The sequence below is a fragment of the Dasypus novemcinctus genome, chromosome 6 (genome assembly GCF_030445035.2).
Source record: "Dasypus novemcinctus isolate mDasNov1 chromosome 6, mDasNov1.1.hap2, whole genome shotgun sequence".
Lineage (NCBI taxonomy): Eukaryota > Metazoa > Chordata > Mammalia > Cingulata > Dasypodidae > Dasypus > Dasypus novemcinctus.
The window spans coordinates 110,272,313-110,281,410 of record NC_080678.1 but is presented as its reverse complement, the minus strand read 5'-3'; positions in this window follow the sequence as shown (position 1 = coordinate 110,281,410).

Here is a 9,098-nt window from a genome sequence, read left to right as displayed (position 1 = left end):
GAAGCCAACCCCTTTCTGGGGTCTGCTACAGCAGCCCTGGCAACATGGGATGGCATGGATAGAAAGGCCTGTACTCCACCCAGCCTCACCTGTAGGCGGGCCTGCTCTCCAGCCCCTCCAGGGTGCTCCCAGGCTAGCGGGGTGGGAGCATGAATAGAGCAGAGATGCCGGCCTGGCTGGCACAGGTGCCCTGGCCAGGAGAGCTTACTGTTAACTGCTTTCTTTTTTTTTTTCTCCCCACACCATACTTGTTATTCTTTTTTTTTTTTGTCTTTATTTATTTTTTAATATTACATTCAAAAAATATGAGGTCCCCATATACCCAATACCCCCCTCACGCCACTTCTCCCCCCATAACAACAACCTCCTCCATCATCATGAGACATTCATTGCACTTGGTGAATACATCTCTGAGCACCGCTGCACCTCATGGTCAATGGTCCACACCATAGCCCACACTCTCCCACAGTCCACCCAGTGGGCCATGGGAGGACATACAATGTCTGGCAACTGTCCCCACAGCACCACCCAGGACAACCCCAAGTCCCAAAAATGCCCCCACATCACATCTCTTCCTCCCACTCCCTACCCCCAGCAGCCACCATGGCCACTTTCTCCACACCAATACCACATTTTCTTCGATTACTAATCACAACAATTCATGAATAGAATATCAGTAAGTCCACTCTAATCCATACTCTATTCCTTCATCCTGTGGACCTTAGAATGGTTGTGTCCACTCCACATTTATATCAAAAGGGGGCTTAGATTCCAAATAGATGCTGGATGCAATCCTCTGGCTTTCAGTTGTAGTCACCCTTGGCTCCCTGGTGTGGTGGTTGACCTTCTTCACCTCCATGTTAGCTGAGAGGGGTAAGTCCCATAAACCAGAGTGTAGGAGCTGAAGTCTGTTGTGGCTCAGGGCCTGGCTATCACATGGTCAGTCCAGAGATTCAGGTCCCCTGGGTATACACTAAACCCCAGCACCAACTACAGATTCGGTAAAAGTAACAGGAGAGGCCTGTGGACACAGATCACATCTGATGTTAACTGCTTTCTTATTGTCACTGTCCTGGAGGTGGTTCATTCAGAGGATGAGGATTAGAAGTTTGATTTGTTTTTGCAGATTCTCTTTGCTGTCCCAAACTAAATGAAGAAGAAGAGAAAAGAGGACTCTTTTTCTTTTCTTTTTTTAAATTTATTTCTTTTATAATAAACTGTCTTTTTTAAAAAAAGATGCATAAATCACAAAAAATGTTACATTGAAAAATATAAGAGGTTCCCACATACACTACTTCCCACTCCCCCCACATCAACAAGAGGACTCTTTCTGAGTTTACTTCTGGGTTTCTTATAACGGCCATAGAGACAGCTGAGTTTTGTCTTAGGTGAAGATTAAGATGGATGCCTGGCAGTGTTAATTATGCTCCATAGGAAACTTCCCTAAAGGCCATCAAAGAGACCAAGCAGGAAACTAAGTAGGATCCTCAGCCTGAGGGGAATCAAATGATGGCACAGGGGTAGGCTGCCTTGCCACAGCGCTGGTTACCAGCTGGGCACCGCGTGGCTTCTGTTTGGAGTTCTCACATTGTCCAGCTGATTGCCAGGCAAGGCAGACCAAGAGCAGCAGCAGCCCAGGGCTGCTCAGGATAGGACAGTGGCACAGGGCTTCCCCAGAACCTAGCTTAGCAGGGGAACTTTCTAAGAGTTTTTCTTCTTGCCCCATTGCCAGAGGATTACAGATGAAAGAGAAAGTTCTTTCAAAAAAAGTAGTGCCATGGCAGAGAGGGCATGAGTCCTCCACAAGAAAGCATGCCTCCTCTCCCTTGGGGAAAAAAATCTCACCAAAAGGGCACAAATGAGGATGTTTTAGCCCCTTTACAAAAATATGACCAGCCAAGAGAGCTGATCTGAGGCTTGAGCTCACAGGAGAAAGCAATGAAATCTCTGAGAAACTGTAGATGTATGTAAAAACAACAACAAACTGAATAATAGAATTGATGGACCAATCTGGGCATGAATTTAAAATAAGTACCCTAAGTATTCTCAAAAAGAAAAAAGACAATACTGGAAACATGAAACAGAAGCCAGAAGTTGTAAAGAATCAACTGAAGATACTTGGTATGGAAACAATTACAGCATAAAAAGATAATACAACAGATAGGTTGATCTTAGCAGAAGAATGGATTGGTGAGCTGGAAGATCAAGCCAGAATTCCCACCCACCCCCACAAAGACACACAGAAGGAATAAAGTTTAAAAACATAAAGATAAGTACTGTGCTCCACATTCATATAATCAGAGTCCCAGAAAAAAAGTTTTTAATAAAAATTTTTAAGAAAATACATTTTTTAAAAGCCTGAGGAAGAGGCAAGATGGCATCTGAGTATGTACATTGTCGTCATCTCCCTTACAAAAGACCGGCTGTGTGGTGACGGAGTCCTACCAGAGCAGGCTGTTTCAGGAACCTGCAGGGCGGGAGGTGTCTGGACATCGAACTGGAGAGACTGCAGCAGAATTGGTGTTTGCTCAAGGTAGAACTGTGGGTTTCTAACACTGAACGCAGAAACTGTGGGAAGGTAAATCCCTCCCCTCCTAGGGCTAAGAGCCACAGTGTTCACTGAGAATGGCCGGTCGTGGGTCAGAGTCTCCAGGCCCCGTGCCCCCAAATGCATGAACCCCAAGCCTGTGTCCCCTGACCCCCATGGCCCACGCTAAATACCCTGAGTCCACATTCTCCCAGGTCTCTGTTTACTGAGCCCAGCACTCCTGGAAATCTGGCATTGCCCTACCCCTCAGGGCACAGACTAACTCCAGAAGGGGGAGAGTTTAGGTGGGAGGTGCAGAGGCGCCAAGGAGTGCAGGTTCAATTTTCTGGTTCCCCCCTTCCTAGGAATAGAGAAGAGGCAAATCTGGTGAGAGAGCCCAATTTACCTAAACGCCCTGGAGTCAAAAAATTAACCAGCCCCTTTGTAGCACACCTAAGGGAGAGGGACAGTAGGACATGATTTACAGGCTTCCAATAGCATATTTAGGGGTCCTGGCAAGAGATGGGTGCTCTCTCAAGAAATTAAGAGTCATTATTTTTTCAGGTGAATTGATTCACCAGGGACCCATTTGAATTTCCTACAGGAGCCCTCAGGCAGCCTTCCTGCTATCTTGAGAGAGAAGGAAGTTAGGAAGGGAGAAAGAGGGAAGGTCAGACTCCTAAGCAGTTTATTCAATTGCAAAGAGGATTCTTTGCCTGAGGCCTTGTCTGGTCTTTTTTTTTCAGTCTGTTTTCTTGTTTTTCTTCCTCTTTATCCCCCCCCCACCGCCCTCTTTTTTTTCCTTTTTTCCTCCCCCCACTCTGCTTTTTTTTCTTCTAACTTTTTTCTCCTTTCCCCTCCCCCTTTTTTTTCATTTTTTATATTAGTGCTGTAGGCAACATTTCTTATTTGCTGTGCTTCCTCATCCTCAATTTTCTCTTTTCTGGGTGTACTGATTTTGGCTTCCAATGCTATCCCCTTTCCTTTACATCATTCTCTCCTCCATCATTTATTCTTTCTCTTACATTCCACTTCTCTCTGTTTAGCCCCCAATATTTCTGACTTTTATCTCTAATACCTCTAATCTGTTTTCTACCACTTTTTCACTCTTTATGTTATTGTCCTCTCTTTTCTTTATCCCTCTCACCTGATCACACTGACCTTTTAATTAATAGTATATTCCTCCCCATATTCAGTTTAATATCTCATTATAGGTACTCCACCTTTTTACAGTTATAATTATACACAGCTTCCATGAGTTCTATATCCATTCTCCTAGATCTCATATGGTTCTGCTGCTAACACTCACTATCAATACTATTATTATATTTTTCTTTTCTTGCCCCTTTTGCTTTCTCCAGACTTAATATTTTCCTTCAAGGGAACTTAGCCAACAACAAGGAAATAGAATAAGAAGAAAAAAGTGACAAAGAGAAGACTTAACACACACACACACACACACACACACACACAAAACTAATTAAACCCCAAGGCTAGAATAAGAAGATAATCAACAGAATAAACCCAACAAGATAAAATGATGACCAGACAGCAACAAAAAACTACAGACCATACCAATAACCGGGAAACATGGCCCAATACAATGAACAAACTAAAAACCAGGAAGAGAAGTGGAACACCAAACAAGTAATTAAAGTTCTCAAAACATGTATCACGGACCAATTCAATGAAGTGAAGGAAGAGATTAAGCATATTAAGAAAACACTTGGAGAGCATACAGAAGAAATTGTGATCATGCACAAAAAGATCAGAGATGATGGGGATCAATAGCACAATCCAAGAAATCAAAAATACACTCTGCAAATAACAGCCAATTTGAAGAGGCAGAGGAAAGAATTAGTGATGTAGAAGACAGTATATCTGAAATCAAACAGATAGTAGAATTAATTGATAAAAAGATAGAAAGAATCCAGCAGGGAATTAGGGATCTGTATGACAATGCAAAATGCACAAACATACACATTATAAGCATCCCAGAGGAAGAAGAGAAGGGAAAGGGGACAGAAAGGGTGTTGGAGGAAATAATGGCTGCAAACTTTCCAAACCTATTGAGGGAGAAGGATGTACATTTCCAGGAAGCAAAACACACCCCAAACAGCATAAATCTTAACAGGCCTACCCCAAGACATATACTTGTCAAATTATCCAATGCACAAAACAAAGAGAAAATACTAAAAGCAGCAAGAGAAAAGAGAACCATCACATACAAGGAAGGCTCCATAAGATTAAGTGCTGATCTCTCATCTGAAACCATGGAAGTAAGAAGGCAGTGGTATGACATAGTCAAGGTACTAAAAGAAAAGAATTTCTCATGAAGAATACTCTATTCAGCATTCAAAAGTGATGGGGAGCTCAAAATATTCAGAGATAAACAGAAACTAAGAGAGTATGCCAACAAGAAACCTGCCCTTCAAGAAATACTAAAGGGAGTTCTGCAGGAGGAAAGAAACAAACAGGAGAGACAGAGTTGGAGGAGAGTGTAAGAACAACTAAAACTACAAAAAAAAAATCAAACAACATAAGACAAACACAAATCCAAAGAAAATATGGCTAATATAAGTAATTTCTTGAAAGTAATAACACTAAATGTCAGTGCAATAAACTCACCTGTTAAGAGACACAGATTGGAAGACTGGATGAGGAAATATGGCCTATCTATATGTTGTCTACAAGAAACTCATCTTAGACCCAGGGACTCAAGGAAGTTGAAAGTGAATGGCTGGAAAATAATCATATAAGTAAACAATAACCAAAAAAGGGCAGGAGTACCTATATTAATATCAGACAAAATAGACTTTAAATGCAAAACAATTGTGAGAGACAAAGATGGACTCTACATATTAGTGAAACGGATAATCTTTCAAGAAGAATGAACAATCATAAACATTTTTGCTCCTGACAAGGGTGCCTCCAAATATGTGAGGCAAACACTGGAAAAACTAAGTGAAAGAATAGATGCCTCTACAATTATAATGGGGGACTTTAATACACCACTATCAACTTTGGACAGAACATCTCAAAAGAGAATCAATAAAGAAACAAAAACTTTGAAAAGTATATTAGAGGAGTTGGACCCAATAGACATATACCGAACGTTACACCCAAATACAGCAGGATATACATTTTTCTCAAGCGCACATGTATCATTCCCTAAGATAGACCATATGCTAGGCCACAAAGAAAGTCTCAATGAATTCAAAAAGATTGAAATCATACAAAATAATTTCTCTGACCATAGTGGAGTAAAGCTGGAAATCTGCAAGGGCCAGAGGCCCAGATTTCACAACAAGATATGGAAATTAAACAGCACCCTCTTAGAAAAACAGTAGGTCAAGGAGGAAATTGCAAAAGAAATTAATAACTGCCTTGAAACTAATGAAAATGATAACACAACATACCAAAACTTATGGGATGCAGCAAAAGCAGTAATGAGAGGAAAATGTATAGCCATAAATTCATACATCAAAAAAGAAGAAAGAGCTAAAACTGAAGAACTAACTGCACACTTGGAGGAATTAGTAAAAAAAAAAAGAAAGTAACCCCAAAGGAAGAAGAAAGAAAGAAATAACAAAGGTAAGAGCAGAACTAAATGAAACAGAAAATAAGAAAGCACTTGAAAAGATAAACAAAACCAAAAGCTGGTTCTTTGAGAAGATCAATAAAACTGACAAACCCTTAGTTAGACTAATAAAGAAAAAAAGAGGGAAGATGCAAGTACATAAAATAAGAAATGAGAAAGGAGATATCACCACTGACCCCACAGAAATAAAGACTATCATAAGAGGATACTTTGAAAAACTATATTCGAACAAGAAGGACAATTTAGAAGAAATGGATAAATTCCTAGAAACACATAAGCAGCCTCTATTGACAAAAGAAGAAATTGGTGATCTCAACAAACTAATCACAAGTAAAGAGATAGAATCAGTCATTAAAATCCTCCCAACTAAGAAGAGCCCTGGGCCAGATGGCTTCACAGGAGAATTCTACAAAACATTCTGGAAAGAACTAATGCCAATCTTGCTTAAACTCTTCCAAAAAATTGAAACAGTAGGAACATTGCCTAACTCATTCTATGATGCCAACATTACCCTAGTACCAAACCCAAACAACGGCATAAATAGAAAGAAAAATTACAGACCAATTTCTCTAATGAACCTAGATGCAGAAATCCTCAACAAAATATTTGCTAATCATATTCAACAACACATTAAATGAATTATACACCATGACCAAGTGGGATTCATTCTGGGTATGCAAGGTGGTTCAACATAAGAAAATCAATTAATGTTATACACCATACCAACAGATTGAAGGGGAAAAAATCACATTATAATATCTATAGATGCTGAAAAAGCATTTGACAAAATACAGCACACTTTCTTGGTAAAAACACTGTAAAAGATTGGAATACAAGGAAATTTTCTGAACATGATAAAGGGTATATATGGAAAACCCACAGCCAACATCATTTACAATGGGGAAATCCTAAAATCTTTCCCTCTAAGATCAGGAACAAGACAAGGATGCCCACTATCATCCCTTCTATTTAACATTGTCTTAGAAGTACCTGCTCGAGCACTGAGGCAAAAACCAGATATAAAAGGCATCCAAACTGGAAAGGAAGAAGTCAAAATTTCATTATTTGCAGATGACATGATCCTACACATAGAAAACCCTGAGAGGTCTACAAGAAAGCTTCTAGAACTCATAAATGAGTTAGTACAGTCACAGGTTATAAGATCAATGAGCAAAAATCAGTAGCATTTCTGTACACCAATAATGAGCAATTTCAGGAGGAAATCAATCAAGAAACAAATACCATTTGCAATAGTAAATTAAAAAATCAAATACCTAAGAATAAATTTAACTAAAAATGTAAAAAACTTATACACAGAAAACTACACAACTGTTAAAGGAAATCAAAGAAGAACTAAATAAATGGAAGAACATTCCCTGTTCATGGATAGGAAGACTAAGTATTATTAAGATGTCTATCCTACCAAAACTGATATACACATTCAAAGCAATCCCCATAAAAATAAATACAGCATTCTTTAATGAACTAGAAAAACTAGCTATGAAATTTATTAGGAAAGGAAAAAGACCCCGAATAGCCAAAGATGTATTGGAAAAAAAAAAAATGAAATTAGAAGAATCACACTACCTGACTTCAAAACATACTACAAAACTACAGTAGTGAAAACAGCATGGTATTGGCACAAGGGTAAACACACTGAACAATGGAACCAAACTGAAAATTCTGATATGTATCCTCATATATACAGTCATATAATATTTGACAAGGCCACCAAACCCTCTCAACTGGGAGAGAATGGCCTCTTCAACATATGGTGTCTGGAGAACTGGATATCCATATGTAAAAGAATGAAAGAAGATTACCAGCTCACACCTTATACAAAAATCAATTCAAGATGGATCAGAGACCTAAATATAAGAACTAAGACCATAAAGACTTTGGAAAGCAATGTTGGGAACCATCTACAGGAACTTGTAATAGGAAATGGCTTCATGAAATTCACACCCAAAGAATGAGCAGCAAAAGAACAAATAGATAAATGGGACTTCTTCAAAATTGAAGCCTTCTGCACCTCAAAGGAATTTGTCAAGAAAGTGAAAAAAGAGCCTACACAATGGGAGAAAATATTTGGCAACCGTATTTCTGATAGGAGACTTATATCCTGCATATATAAAGGACTCCTATATCTTGAAAATAAAAAGACAAACAACACATTTAAAATATGGGAAAAATATTTTAAAAAGACATTTCTCCAAAGAAGAAATACAAATGGCTAAAAAGCACATGAAAAAATGCTCCAAGTTTCTAGCTATTAGGGAAATGCAAATAAAAACTACAATGAGATACTATCTTACTCCCATAAGATTGGCACCTATGAAGACTACAAGTGCTGGAGAGGATGTGGAGGAATGGGAACCCTCATCCACTGTTGGTGGGAATGCAGAAGGATCCAGCCATTCTGGAGGACAGTTTGGCGGCTTCTCAAAAAACTAGCTATAGATTTGCCATATGACCCAGCAATTCCACTGCTGGGTATATACCCAGGAGAACTGAAAACAAGGACACAAACCACTATATGCACACTAATGTTCATAGCAGAATTGTTCACTATTGCCATAAGTTGGAATCAACCCAAATGCCCAACAACAGATGAATGGATAAATAAAATGTGGTATATACATACAATGGAACACCACTCAGCTTTAAGAATGAATACAGTACAAACACATTTGATAACATGGATGAATCTTGAGAACCTTATGTTGAGTGAAGCAACCCAGGCATTGAAGGACAAATACTACATGACCTCAATGATATGAAATAAGTAAACCAAGCTGCCTCAGAGAGCTAAAGACTGGATGATAGGCTTAAATGAATTTGGGGGGGGGGTAGAGGAAGGTTGCGAGCTGACACCTACCTGGGTAAAATCTATGATAAGCTGGAGGTAAGTATTTGTACAGGGAAGGGATAAAATGGGGGCATAGGGATACCTTTGGGTGGGGCTTTGTG